This window comes from Phalacrocorax aristotelis, chromosome 5, assembly GCF_949628215.1.
Source record: "Phalacrocorax aristotelis chromosome 5, bGulAri2.1, whole genome shotgun sequence".
Lineage (NCBI taxonomy): Eukaryota > Metazoa > Chordata > Aves > Suliformes > Phalacrocoracidae > Phalacrocorax > Phalacrocorax aristotelis.
The window spans coordinates 50,668,185-50,683,287 of record NC_134280.1 but is presented as its reverse complement, the minus strand read 5'-3'; the positions used below and the strand labels follow the sequence as shown (position 1 = coordinate 50,683,287).

Here is a 15,103-nt window from a genome sequence, read left to right as displayed (position 1 = left end):
GTGATACCTCTATATCCACAGATCATCGGAGGTATGGTAAGCACAGGGCCAAGCTGCAGCAACGCTGGGACACATGCAAGATATTCTGCATCCCACGTGGGCAGAGGATTTGCAAATAGGTTCACAATGAGCAAGTCCCCAGGGAAAACTGAGTAGCTAACAGTCCTAATTTGCTAGCTAATACAGATGGTTTTTCAACAGGAAGATAATAACAGGTCTTAGAAAAACATAAGCCTCCCCCTGGAGAAAAGAGGGTAGTTTCAGCACTTTATTTTCCCAGTCTTCTCAAGAAGCTCAGCAGGAAATGGCAGAGACTTCCCCCACTACATAAATTCTTTTATCATGTTAAATTAGATTAATTCTACCAGGAGGATTACTGCTCTCAACAGCTGATGGGTGCTCTTACCTTGATTCTCATAGCACTTCTAGCCCAGCAACTGAAACAACACTTAAAAGTTTCATCCCCAGTTCTTTCACAAAGATACAGCTCCGTCACCTGCAGGCAACATACACCCACTCAGACTGAATGCAGAATTCCCCTAAAATCCTAGTGCTACTCCCCCTCGTTATTCTGGTTTCCAAACATTCAGAAGAAAATTGAGACTCAACAATTTCTCCCTGTTTTCTTAATGCAACCGTGACAAAGCTGCTGTGCAATTGTCTGCTACAGGGTGGGGGAAAGGAAGGATACAGCAAACTGCAGGAGTTAACCTGCAGCAGCAAAGAAATCATTTATGTGCCCACACGTGCAGCCAAGCCTCATTTCTAAGAGAAGTAACTATCAAAGGCTTTGGAGAGAGTCATCCCCTCCTTGGTGTCATCCTCGGATGCCTGGTGTTTGCAGCATTAGCAGCTAACGGTAACAAATATGCCCCTGTAAAAGTAGCGGTGGAAATGTCAGGGGAGATGCAAGAACAAGAAGGAAAGAACTTTGCACGTCTGAAGGATGGCTGTTCACGTGAGAAGCTAGTTCAAGACCCAGACTGGTTAGGAGCAGTTGGTGAAAGCAATGAGGCATATGAAAACAGTTTGTCCCCCGAGCAGCAGCTGGGGAAGAAAGGAGGAGACAGCTGCAGCACTGCCCCAGGACATCCCATGCACCACCCTATTCATTTCAGAGTATAGGTACTCAAACATGGGGCTGATATGGCCTGTATCATCACAAAGCTTGACCCTTGGTGAGTCTCCAGTGGCCCCAAGCATTGGTGCAACAGGACAGTGCAATGCACTGCACAGATGTACTCTTCCCATGGATGCTGCGGTTAAAGTGAGTTTGCTAACTCACTGCTCAGGGTCAGGCCAAAAGGTTGGCTATATCAACCGCTAGACCCTAAACATCAGTTCCTACCCATCCACTGTTGGTTAACCTCTGTGGCAGTCGTCACGAGGGAAAACGAGAGCAACCCAAATTGAATCATCCACTGCAGCAAATGCAATGTTGTTCTCAACTTGCGTTACCATGCTTATGCTTTCACAATAGAGTCTCAAGCTATTTTTTTCAAGTCAGCATTTAGCTTTTTGCTAGCTAATACGACATTTCCTCTCCCTTCCCCCAGCCTGAGTATTTGGTGAAATTGCTTCTTCTGCAAATCGCACTGCAAAAGCTGAACTTTTGCCAGTTAGACAGGGAAAGCCTTCACTAAAAATAAACCACATTTCAGAAAATAGATCCCTTCCCAGTACAATGTAGTAGATAATGCGTGCAAGCAGACCTGCCAGGAGTATACAATCTCCAGATTTGCATGAGAATATCATCAAGCTCAACAGATAGACAGCTGCAACTACTGTGACTTGTCCCATCTTAAAAAACCCCACGGGGAGGGGAAGGAGAAGGTAGGGCTGAGGGAGAGGTAGGGTTGAGGGCGCTGGGATAAATCAAGTTTCTACCCATTTGGCAGGAAGAGAAGTGCCACCACCACCACTTGACTGCATCCCCTGTGAACTAAGCTGCTCATAACCCATACAGGAGGAAGAGGATGAGACACCGCTCCCTACACTGCCACTACAGGAGGCAAAACCCTATCACAGGAAATTCACTCAGTTCAGGCATGTAAGAGAACTTGGGCTTTTGCCACCTGATTCACCAGGAGTCCAGGGCACTGACTCAGTGCTGGCTCCCTCCGATTCAGACGCACCTGTGACAGCTTGCTAGCAAATGGAGACACTCCTACTTTAGCTGCTCCCCTTCTCATTACTGTTCTCCCTTTAAAGACACCTTTTATGCTAGAAAATTAATTTAAGAAAAGGAAAGTACAGTGAGAAGGCTAGCCTGGGAAGCACAGGCAGTGCTCTACTAACCAGCTCTGCTTGAAGCTCTGAAGTGGCAAGCACGTCTGCCTGCATGGTGCAATAAACCCCAGGAAATACAGGGGAATTAGGTGGAAACAGCTCCACCCTGACTCCTACTCCTCCAGCACTTTTGCTGCACCACCCAGATAGTCCTGGATCAACCAGGTTTTCAAGAAAGATTACTTTTCATAATGAATCCATTTCACTTTTTTAGGGATCAAGAAAACTTGAGTTTGCAGCGAGTTACTATTATGTCCTCCTACAATCAAATGGGCCATTCAGGCAGGCCAAATGCAAGCCAATGCCATTTTGGGATGAGATCCATCAGGGACGGACATTTGCAGAGGGAACTTCTTTTGCTCTGTAAGCTCTTACAGCAAGCTGAAGGGTCGAGCTCAGGATGCCATGCCAATCTCTCCTTGTCCATTGACACTCCCACAGCAGCAACCACCTACCCACTTCTCAGACCTCCCCTGAGCAACCACAAATGGCAAAATATTCCACTCCAATTCCGGCGGTTGCATGCACACACCTCTTGTCAGCTGGGAACATAATTCCAATTACTAAAAAATGTAGCCTTCAACCCAGCCCTATATTTTCTCTTCCTCAAAGTAATGCAGGAATTGAAATCGAGGTGCAATCAGACAAGCTGGTAGCACAGCAAGGGGCATCACTGAAAGCATGTTTGGCATCTTGGTGCCTACAATCCGATCTACTTACAGTACTAAACAGTTGCAGAGAGCAGAGATGAGATTTTTCAGTTGAGCATTGATGCCTTAAAGGAATAAATACATCAAGTAACTCGGGCAAAAGGATGCACCGGGCAGCGCAGTGGTGGCACTACTCCACTGGTTCTGACAGCAACCAGTGGCAGAGCAGAGTGGTAATTATGCAGGGAGGAATAAGCTGCTACAGGCTGTTCTTGTCGTACATTTAAAAAAAACCCCACCAGATTTGTTCATGGTTGGATACCGACATGAAAACAGCTTCCTCCACCCCCACTTGGGACAGTGGGCAAATGCATCCTACAGGGGAGCTACCAAAGGCCAGCAAAGCAGGATGGCACAGTAACAGCATGCACAGCCATTAAGGTCAACCAGGATTTCCCACCTGGTGCTACAGGATGGAAAAGGCTGTGGCCTGCATTAGCAAGGAGTGTGGCCTCCCAGGAGGTGCTCTGCAATGATGCTGTGTTTTCCAGTGCTTTCCTCAGAGGGCTGTCAGCAAGGCTAAGTGCAAACCCTACCTTCTGCCTGGGTGTCTTCACAACATATCTGGATGGAAAACAACCATTCACTGCAGAGCAGACCCTCCCACAGACCTGTCAGTCCATACCCATAAGGCAAACCTTGCACATATTTCACTCGTGGACACATACATATCCTCTCCCCCTCACCAGGAGGGCAGCAAATGTACCTGTTCAAAGCACTGGCTTCTCTTAAGGCACTGACAAGGAGTCAGAACACAATCCCCATCAGCATACAGGAACTGGCAAATCCTGTAAGTGTTAGAATAGTAATTAGTGATATTACTAAGAACTGGCTGGTGAAAGGGAAGGATGCCAAGACAACCTCGCAATAGATGGGAGGGTGTTAGATCCCTGCCCCGACGACACTCCTGCCTAGCCCTGGCACCACAGCGGAGGTACCCGGCATGACACCATCAGGAGACTTCTCCAAAATCACAGAAGGAAGCCAAGGTAAAAGGCAAGACAATGAGTCCCAAACCAAGGCTGTTCAGCCAGAAAAATCTCCACAACAGGCAATGCACTGAAGATAACATCTAAGTAGAGGGGCAGAAAAGAGGCTAATAAATAGGATGGAAGCGGTCACCTGCACAACTCCCCTACTCCTCTCCCTGAGATGCTGCTGAAGATTTCCTGCTCCACAGCACTTGTGCAATTTCTTCTAGTTTGCAGAGCAGATGAATCCCATCTGATGTCAGAGCCAGGCTGCTTCCATTTTTCCATCACCATTATTATTATCATATGGTTTCATAATATAAATGGTTTTATATTTCCCACTGATTGCTTTATAAAGCTTTTGTACATTAGCCACACAAAAGACATCTAGCAGCACTGAGCAAAAACCGTGACAGAAGTCGCCTCTGTGGGCTGCAGAAACACCTCGCTGCAGGCATGCAAAGTACCTGCTGCATGCCAAAGAAAAGATATCAGAAAAAAAAAATACGCTTTACTGGAAACAATTCTACACAGCCATACAGAGACAGTTTTCTGATGATGCAAATGAAGCAAAGGTCACTACATCTAATATACTTTTCCCGTTCTCTTCACACAAAGGTTCGGGGACAGCAATGAACATGGTGGATGAACATTCATCCTCAAGCATGTTGCAATGGAGAGAGGATTTGGAAGCAGGGGGAGGTAAGGAAACAGGGTGGGACAACTTCTCCAGTCAAAGCACCAAACCAGCAAGGGGAAGGCACAGTATCAGCCTGACAACATCTCACATTATTTCCTGCCAACTGGACCTTGTTATGAACTGCAAGAAAATTTACTCATGCAGTGCATTGGTTTACCTTGGACTGCGAAAAAGAGACTTGCTTATTTTCCCCAGTCTCTGTGGATGACTCACAGACATCAGCCATTGCCAGCTAGTATTTAAAGAACTGAGAAAAACTGTAATCCATTCAATCCCCCTTTTTCCCCTTTCTCCTTTCCCATTACGGAAGGGATGAAGGCATTTCTAAGGACAAAAACAATGCTGCAGACCGCAAGACCACAGACCTTGGACTCCAGCCTCAAGCACAAGTTTTCCATCACCATTTATAATTACTCTCCCCATTGCTTTACATTACCACTATAGCCAAAACACAAGAGTTATTTACTTATGTTATGTAGCTCCAGAAGGGTCTTCTGTTTCTCTTTTGAAGTCAGTAACTGAACACTGTTCTGCAGCGGAACATAGAGTCTCTACAAAGACAGAAATAGCATGACAAATCCAACCTGGCCAATAATCTTCAGTCACAGTTTATTTATAAAAGTACAGAAAGACAACTTTCCTCCCCCAGGAAGGAAATTCATACCTCAGCTTCACATGGCTTACATCTAAAGGGGTTTACATTAGCTTTGTAGGACTTCATCCGCATTGGCATTGACCCACACCTGCACCAGGGCTCAGCATATGGGGAGAGCAGCATGACTGCTGTGCAGACCACGTTTTCTCCCTTCCTCCTCCAGCTCCTTTTTCCTCTAACAACTTTCTCAACATGATTGCTACTACTAGACAACATTGCAGAAACAACACTGGCAAAGTTCAAACTCCTCACTTCCCAGTACTGCTGAGCAAGGCAGACAGAGATGCTTGTAGCTTCTCTAAGTGCTGCTGGATTTAATCAAACCCATATGAAGGTGGCCTGGCCTGCCTTCCCAAAGCAGCCGCAGCTCTGAGACAAAGCATTTTGTCCCACAGCAGACAGATATACCGGAACACAGCTAAGTGCCAGGGAATCAGCCCCCCTGTTCCCAGACTCCCCTCTCGCAGTGCCCAGCAGCATCACTCGCCCCAGGGCTGCTCCTCCCCACAGACACGACCATGCTCTGGGCAATGCAGAGCATGGATGACACACATGGCAGCAAAGATCTGCCACCTTCCTGCAGCTCCAACTTTTCCACCAAAATATGCATTTCTCTCTGTCACCACCCCAGTGACCTCTTTCCATCCTTGACATCACGACATGTCACTTGTTGGCGGACTGAACTAGTGCTGAAGAGACACAATTATGTTTTATTTCATCTCATGTGGCAAATAAAGAGTCACCAGAACCTTAAAAAAAGAGAGTTATGAAGCATAGGGGCAGAGGACTGAGCAATACTTGGTGACCTACAAAGGGAGGAGGAAGCATCACAAGATCAGGAGTGAAGGGTGTAAGCAAAATAATGGGGCAGAGAAATAGGAGGGCTCTGCATAGCAGGAGCAGCCAGAGAAGTCCCCTACACCATAAGCAGTAAAAGAGAAGGGTGGCACTGGCCAAGAGAGCAGGCACATGACCTTGGGGGACCCGACAGACCCCAAGCCTGACCATGCAACTTTGCTAATGCCCCTGTCACAAGCAGATACACCCACCATAAATGAAACCCTACTTTGAAGCTTAAATAGGGGGATGGGGTGTTTCCTGCCAGCTTTGAGAAATAAAGTTTTCTTTAAAAGCCTTATGCTAATTTTCTCCACCCCTCCTGTGATGATCTTGCAACATGAGCAACTTCAAGCTCAAGCAAACAGCTCTGGACCCCTGTAACCAACAGCAAGGCTGAGTGTCTGCACTGCTTTTAACAGGAAGATGTACAACCCCCTTCAACCCAAGCATGTATGATGAACCCCTCAGATACCAGTAGCATGAGAGAACTACCAAAAGCACGCCAGCTCCCCAGTCAGACGTTGAGAAGTCATCATCAAGGCAATAACATACTTGCAACAAGCACTTCAGTGCAAACACAACAGCTATTCAGCCCAAGATGGGTCAGATAAATGTTTATAACAAGTTGGGCAGGAAGATAAACCTACCCCTAGCCTTATAGCTAGAGGAGAACAGGACAGCAGGATTTGTCCTGCTCGTTTCCAGAGAGGCAGTAACACATCAGGCCTTGGAAGGGACCTCTTAAAGACCATCTAGTCCAACCCCCTGCCGTGGGCAGGGACATCTTGCACTAGATCAAGTTGCTCAAAGCCCCATCCCACCAGACATTGAATGCTTCCAGTGATGGAGCATCCACAGCTTTTCTGAGCAACCTGTTCCAGTGCATCACCACCCTCATCACAGAAAATTTCTCCCTTATATTCAATCGAATATTCTCCTTGATATGTTCAGCAGAATATTTTCTTTAAAAGCTGTGCTCAAAGTCCTCCTGGAGGGATACCTCCCCTGGGTTAACTGGGAAGCTGAACATTTTCAGCACATACATGAACCCATTAGTCAGCAGCACACCTCAAAGGACTCTACCAACGTTGTAGCCTCCCAGAAATATTAACACACTTTGCAATCCTTACCCCTCCTTTGCAGGGAGGGAAACGGGGGTAGAAGCAGGACACACTCTACCAGTGCCAGGGGGAAGTCACTTAAAACACACTTTAACAGCTCCATTCACTGCTGAACATGTCCAGCCACTCACTTTTCTAAAGACCCACCCAAAATAGCCTGGTGAAGAGCTACCTGAGGTCTCCAGACTAGGCTGATGCACCCAAACTGCAACACACCGCAGCTGTGCAAGCTTTTCAGCTTACCAAGGAATAGGGGTAAAACAAAATTTCCCCAAGATGTTTGGGGAGTGAGTGAGTGAGTGAGTGAGTGAGTGAGTGAGTGAGTGAGTGAGTGAGTGAGTGAGTGAGTGAGTGAGTGAGTGAGATTTTGCCATACCTGAAGGATGTTCTCAAATGGTGTTCAGGAGAAGAGCAACGACAACCATATGTGAAGGATCTAGCAAAAGCTCTTAAGCAAAGCAGACAGCAGGATGCTGAAAATAAATACGCAAAGCTGTTTGCAGCACCAAAGTTCAAATCCATCTGGACATTTCTGAGGCTGTCACGGCAGCCCATAGAAGGGATTTTCCACTTCCTTGCAGAGAAACCCTGGAAAATAAGAATGGAAAAACAGAAGCGTGGATTCAAACTCTAAGCCAGCCCTTCATCCTGAGATGTGACTGCCTTCAATGCCACCAGGAACGTGGAGGGAGAGCAGAGCATAGCCCCGCATGGTCCCCACAGGCTGGCTTGTCCCCAGTATGGGGTGGCCCAAGCCCTCACTCCACCTCCACCCTGCTTTTCCTCCAGCTCAGGGGTGGATGGGTGGATCCCAACAGACCCAGGTGCAGCTCAGGGTACCAGCAGGGCTGCCAGCACAAGCCTTCACAGACTGGCCAGCCACCTCACCCCCAAAACCAGCAAGAGCATGATGCCCACCTAAAAAAAGTACATGCCACAAAGCTGTGCTGAGTGGAGGGAGCTGATGCACCAGCATCCCCAGAGGTACCATCCAAACATCCTAGCAGCCGTCTGACAGAGGTCCCCCAGTCCTAGCTTCTTACAGAGGTGAAGGAAGCAGACCTAATCCTCTCTTGTTTTCCTAAGTTTACATAGCATTACTCACACTCCCAGACAAGCCTTGCCTGTGATCACTGCTGTGCTCGCGCCAAAACCACCAACTGTGCCAGCTCTCGACAAAAACGGACAAGCATAGTTAAAACCCTCATGTTCAAGCCTCCTTTAAATACCCTTCACAGAAATACCCAGAGCTGCTCCTCCACTTACTGCAGCTTTTTTCCCCTGTCAGAAAAAAGCACAAAGCTACTCAAATTGAGTTTCCATGGCATTAAAATCAATTAACCAGCTATGCATCTCCAACTGCCCCATTCTCAGTCTTCCTGATAACTGTTACCATGCAGAGCACATGCACACCCCAGAAATATCCCAAAGTATCCTTAAGAAAATCAAGGACTTTATTACAAAGGTCAAGCTTTCACCTTTGCAGAAAATCGTCTTATCTTAGTTTTAAAGAAAAAAAAAAAACAAACCAAACAAACCACAACAGATTAATTCAGGCCAGTTTTTACAGAGCAGAATTTTTGCAGTCAGCTACAAGTAGCTGCAACCACAGAGCTGATGCTGGACAGGACACAAGATCCATCACATGTGTGACATTTATGCCGGGGACCTCAGTTACCTGCATGCCACCTCCCAGCAGCAGGGACTGGCTGGGTCCTCAGCTTGCAGGAAAAAGCAGCTCATTGCACTCACCAAGATGCAAGCAACCACATAACAAGTGGAAGCAATGCCCACACCTGGCTCAAAAGACAAGCCGCCAAAGCAATCAAGAACTGCCCTTCAGCTGCACCTCCCAGAGGTGTCCTGGCCCATGCCACAGCTCTGCTCTCCCCACCAGCTTTGCAGCACCAGAAGGAATCACCCTGCAACACAGCTTCGCATGCAGACGTCTGCAGCAGAAGCAGCCTCTGATGCACAGCCTCTTTTGCTCATTTCTTAATATAATTTCTTGAAATAAAACAAGAGCAGCTAAATTCATGCTCTATGAGCTCAAGCAGGATACTGGCTAACCCAATTTTTTCATTTCAAAGGCTGCCACTTCCAGCAGTCAGAGAATATGGACTAGCAGCGCTGTTTGAGCCACAAACTAAAGACCGGGGATGTGTTTCCAGCCAAGCGCTGGAGGGGACAATAAACCCTCCTGCCCAGCCTCTCTGGTGAGGACCTCTCTGTCCATTGAGCTGCCCCTAGGCGGGATCCAGCACCCTGCAGGAGATAACTGCTTAATCTCTCAAGGACTGAACTGCTTTGACAAGCAGCAGGAAAAGGTCAGTGGAGATCCAGCCAGCATCCATGCCCAAGGCAGGAAAGTGGTAAGGGAACAAACAGATCCCTGTAAAATCCCAACAGATTACTTGGAAAACCGTTTCCTTAGACACACGGGGGCTGACAACAGTCCACCACTGCCAAAGAGGGGCAGAAACCCCCCAGTCTGCACTAGAGGGAAAAACTCTGGCTGTCACTTAGCCTGAGCGCTGGTGCAGGAGAGGGCAGGACAACAACAATTTTCATCCGGATGCTCAGACATTAAAAGCACAGTGAAGGCAATGCTGCAGGAAAGAAAGCCCCCTGTGCTCTCACCAGTCTGCAAAAGACCAGAATAAATGAGGAGATTTACACACTGAGCCTGAAAGCAACACACACCCCTGCCGAGCTGAGGCTGCCCCTTGTCTTGACACACACACGACGCAATTTTTTCCACAGAAACCAGATTACAGCACCCCACTTTAAGAGGCAGCTAATCACATTTTAAACATGTCAACCTGGAACAAGTTCAACCCCTTGAGTGGTTAGGGTCTTCTGAAGCTTACTGGTTTTCTAAGCTGTATGTTTTATATCCCCCCTTCCCACTCCCAATTCAAGTTCAAATTCCACCTGCTGTATCTCACTGCATCTTTCTCTCACAGTATGGGAGACCCTGAGCAGCCTCCAGCCAGATCTCTTCACCACACAAAGGTAGCAAAGCACAGCCATCAGGTCACCCCTCAAACACCCCAAAGTTGAACAGCTGCAGCATCAGGTGGTCTCCAGCCTCAGAAACTCAGACAGGACCCAGAGGGCCTGACTCCCTAATACTTCAACATGAATTAATGCCAAGTCCAGTTGCTTGTGGCTTTTCAACAGGTGTCTTCTTAGAGCCCAGCACTGAGGCAACATTGCTCACCAAATGTCATGCTGTTCAAGGTATCCCTAGCACTGCTCAAGACAGTTAGAAGGACAATGTTATTAGGATCTATTTGCTCAGCCTCTAGACACCTAGAGCAAACAGGCTTGGTGTCTCCAGGTGGCCAAGCAATGACCCTACCAGCCCTCTCTCCTAGGGAACAGTCTGACAGGCATCAGTCCACAGAAGCTCAGGCCATTCCTCCACAGCTGTGCTGGTACACCTGGCTGGTCAGCTATGCAGCAAACCAGGTGGGGATGCAGATGTGGCTCAAAAATACTTTAGTAAAGAACAAATTCAGTGCTGGGCCACTCAAACTGTTCTACCAAGGTGGCAAGAAGGTGGCTCAACCGTGCACCTAGGCCAGAAGGGCCATCGAGCAAATCAATGCTTTGCAGATCAGATACAGGTTTCCCTGTGAAACTCATGCAGCAAGTCAGGGAGCAAAGAAAATAGTGATGCTTTGAGACAGTTTCAGTAACTTTATCTGGTTAGCATTGGAATCAGCACAATAGCATACACACTTCTGACCCACTTTATTACCACCCAAAGGAAACAAATGTATTACATCCTCCCTGATAAGTTCCCCCCATCCAGCCAACACTGCTCTCACAGCCATGGGTTTTAACTCACAGAACTGAGAGGGGAGGGAAGAGAAAAACAGTAAGAACAAGACATCACAAGCAACACATTTTGAGAAAATGAATTTCCAAACACACAGGTCATTTTCTTACCTGCTCCCTCTTTGTCAAACTTTTCAATACAGAGTAGACAACATAGACAATTCACTATAGGTGCAACCTTGCTCTGCTCAAGCCCAAATCAGATGTCAGAGCTATGAAAGCAGGAAAGGAAACACTCAAAAATTTTATATTGGGAAGAGAAAATCACGCTACTAAGCTAAAACTGGGATAGTCAGCTATGATGCAAATGGAGGAAACAAAAAAAAAAAAAAGGCAATTGCATGAGCTCACACTGATACCTGCATCCCCTCAACATCCTGCCACTGTGGCGGCAAGCAGCAAACGTGGCTTTTGCACACTTGGTTGAGACAACTGCCAGGTGGGTTTCCACAGCACACCCTCCACATGCCTGGCAGGCTGCAGCTTTAGCAGCTGGGGAAAGGTATGCAAAGTGTGACCGTCACTGGTTAGGGAACAGAACTGAAGGGAAGGGGTGGCAAGAGATTTAAAAACTTCAGCCAAGCAGCAAATCCCAATGAGATCCCACTGATTTCTGGCAAGTGAGCTAGCCCAAAGTGTGTGCGTAAAGAAGCCAGGCATGTCTGCACAGCTACTACAAAGGAAAGCAAGAGATGCATAAGCAGGTTGTGGACTTCAGACAGCTGTCCCTGCTGCTGCTAGGTCACTGGCAAAGCAGGCACCCCATTTTGCTGAACAACCAAATCTCCCCCACACCTCTCATAGCACAGGAGGCATCAGCATGCTGCTGAACACCCCAACAAGCAAGCACTTCTGAGCAAGCTGGCTTTAATTCTGCTGTCAGGATGCCAGCAGGGCCCAACGTCCTAAGGAGATCAGGCTTGTACTGACGGACACTCAGGCAAAGTTGGTGTGATGGGGTCATGTGCGGGGCTAAGCCCCTCCAGCACCTGCTTCCTCTTCATGGACCCTTTTTTCCCCCCTTAGACCGATGACAAGTAGTTTCCCACAAGGAAAGTCCTGCGCTGAGCTCCAAAAGGTGGGAGCAAGTGCCTAATTTGCTTGATTTTTGGGGTACCACAGCACTGGGGCTCATTGGCCCTGTGAGCTCCCACTGTGCCAGACACATCTGCTCAGCAGCCACCTGTGGCATGGGAAGCTCCTCTGCATAAAGCTGAATAGTGTTGGATCCTGTGTTTGATTTCCAGGATCCAAGCCACAAGGAGAGCTAAAAATATCCTAATTAACCATTCCTTTTCAATGCAAGACTTGCTGATGGTGTTCCACAAGGGTATTATACAACGGCAGACAGGAAGATGTGGTCTGCAAGAAAAAAGAAATTGAACTGGGAAAACAGCTGGCCAGAACAGTAATCTCTGAATTCAAGCCTGGACCACACTGCCCAAAAATGTGGAGGAGCTTGTGCTACTTGCAGTTGTGGCGGCTAGCTCTGATGTGCTTGCAAGCTTTCTGGTGTATCATTTTTACTCTGCATTGATTATAAACAGAGAGCTCGTTCTGGCTATATCCCATGCAAGCTGTCTCCCAAACCAGCTGGCTGCTTAGCTCTGTGTCATCCTGCATGTCAGGAGTTAAGCAGGAAACTTTTATTCCTGGTAAAACCCACTGCAAAGAGACAGCTAGGCTCTGGAGCTAAGCATTTCTTCACATGCAGATTTAGTGGCAATTTTTTTTTTATCACTGCCCAGTCTTCATGCTGACATCTGGACTTTAAACATCATCTGTGGGTAATACAGGAGTACATTACTCACAGCAGTGCACCTGGGAGAACCAGCAAATCCTCTCCATTTGAGCCCGAGCACCGTCTTTACCCTGGAATTATATTTCTCTCTCCTGCACTAGGCTCCCATTAATGGAATTACCAGGCAGCCTGCTTCAGACTTAACACTTGAGAGAGGCGGGCTGGGATGGCACCGCTCCAGCCTCAACCCGCAAAGCCTGCACTGTTTCTCCGTCCTCCAATATGCTGCTGCCCTAAGGAGCCTGACCCCCTAACGAGAGCCAGGGAAACAAAGGAAACAAACCCAAACTGTCCAGGGCATTCAACATCTTTCTAGGAACACCCAGGCCTCTTGCCAGCTCTCTGCAAACCCCAATTTAGCTCTCCAGCAGCACAGAGGGGGGCGGCACATGCAGGAGCAACCCAGAGGGATGCCAAGGAGATACTTAAGGAAACTAATCTGCTCCAGCCCCTCTGCAAATACCTGATGCCGAGGGCGTCAAAGCAAACCCTCAGCTCAGGAGGGCATCCATCCAACCTTGAAAATCACAGAGCAGACACTCGAGTCTGAATAGTTGTTTCAGAAATACCCACTACTACGTAAAAGGGGGAGGCATATCATAGCAAACCAGCCAAGATTGCTAACCTCAGCACGGGAGATTACCTTGCACATGCTAGAAAACTGCCTTCCATCACATAGCAGCTATTGCACTGCCATGCTAAATGACTTGCAGTGTGCCATGAACCAGTCCCTTAAACCACCCCTCCACTATGCAACAAAACGGACAACTGGGAGTGCCACAGACTGCTGAAAGGTAAAGGGGATGCAGCAAGCAACCTTACCGCAAAGCTCCACTGATAGCACTGCAACTTCATCTCTGGGGCTGTTCTTTGCACAGAGCAGCTCTAGGTTTGTTTAGGTGGGTTTTTTTCCCCGTCACCTGCAAAGGGACTTCCCTGCGAAGGACAGAGAGGCAGTGTAAGGAGAACAGAGATTCACCAGCACTTGAACAACATTTATGCCAGCTATGGAGACCCAGGTGCACAGCACTGCCAAAGCAAGTAAAAAAAGATAGCAAGAGGAAAGCTTAACTGCAGAGTATAGACGTGCCCTTACCACAGCTTGAGCTGTGGGAGCTCAACTACTCTCTCCTGTAATTAAAATGCAGGAGAGGAGAGGAAAGCACAGGAATTACTCCAGCGTGACCATGAAGGACTAACATGCTTTGAGTTTCAAAGTCAATCTTAACACACACTCTTCGGTGTGATTTTAATCCTTTAAAAAAGGAAAAAAAACCAGAAAAGAAAAAAAGAGGCTTTGCTGTGAGAAAAAAAAAAATCCTGCAAACCATGTTGTTAAACTACACAAGGAGCAAAGAGGGAGACCGGCTGGGGGTGATGAAGCAAGGCTGAAGGCAGCCCTCTCCTCCCCCCTGCCCCTGCATTTGCTCTGCCAGTTGCTCTGAGCAACATAACGACTCAGGGAGGCAGACTGCCCCGTGACAGGAAAAACACATGTAACACCCAGCCGGTGAAACCTCACATCTGAGAGCATCTATGCAAAACACAGCCTGAAACATTTTTTCCAGCTCCACAGAGTCGACTTGATGTTTTGCAAAACTGAGCTGGTGAAACACTATCGCTTGCATCGAAGGAGAGATTCTCCAGCAGGAGATCCTCTCAAGCATTTCCCTATTTTCTGCGTATCAGCCGGGGGAGGAAAAAAAAAAAAAAAAGAGAGAAGCATCTTATGAGCAAGATGGGGTCCTGCAGCTCAGGGTGATGTAAAAGGACATGAGGACATCAGAAAAAGAAATTACACACATGCAACACTCTTCAGTCTGGCACCCTGGGGAATAGCTTAGCTAAGAAAACTACTCTGTTTTTAAAATAATGACAGAGGTAAAGAGCCATCAGAATTATGAGTCAAGCTCCAAGATAAGAAATCATACTGCTGGATGGGTGCGGCTGCCTGCTTGTTTAGTCGCTGTGGGGTTGTTTTTTTTTTTTAAAGATAAATGTGTCTTTCAGAGCACACTTGTCAGCCAGTTTTCCCTCTGCTGAAAAACAAATAAGAAGGAAGCTCACAACTGTGAAAATGATAAACGAAAGGCAAGACAGTTTCCAAAGGGCTGAGATCATGCTTCACAAGCCCTTTAAAGTAAGATGCAACATATCAGTATGTTGAAAA

The 15,103-nt window shown here is 47.4% G+C and overlaps 1 protein-coding gene across 7 annotated transcripts in view; it reads right to left on the bottom strand.

The window, feature by feature from the left end:
* The window catches only part of LOC142057781 (USP6 N-terminal-like protein), an 85,918-nt gene that overhangs the window by 68,497 nt on the left and 2,318 nt on the right, over nucleotides 1–15,103 (bottom strand). The window contains exon 2 of one of the 7 annotated variants that reach the window (XM_075094472.1): nucleotides 13,756–13,869. The exons of 4 other annotated variants lie outside the window; for them this stretch is intronic. The gene's annotated coding sequence lies outside the window, so the exon portion shown is untranslated. Of the gene's footprint in view, nucleotides 1–7,662; nucleotides 7,870–13,755; nucleotides 13,870–15,103 lie in introns of those variants that run through there. 2 more of the 7 variants (XM_075094478.1, XM_075094477.1) reach the window with 2 other exon arrangements.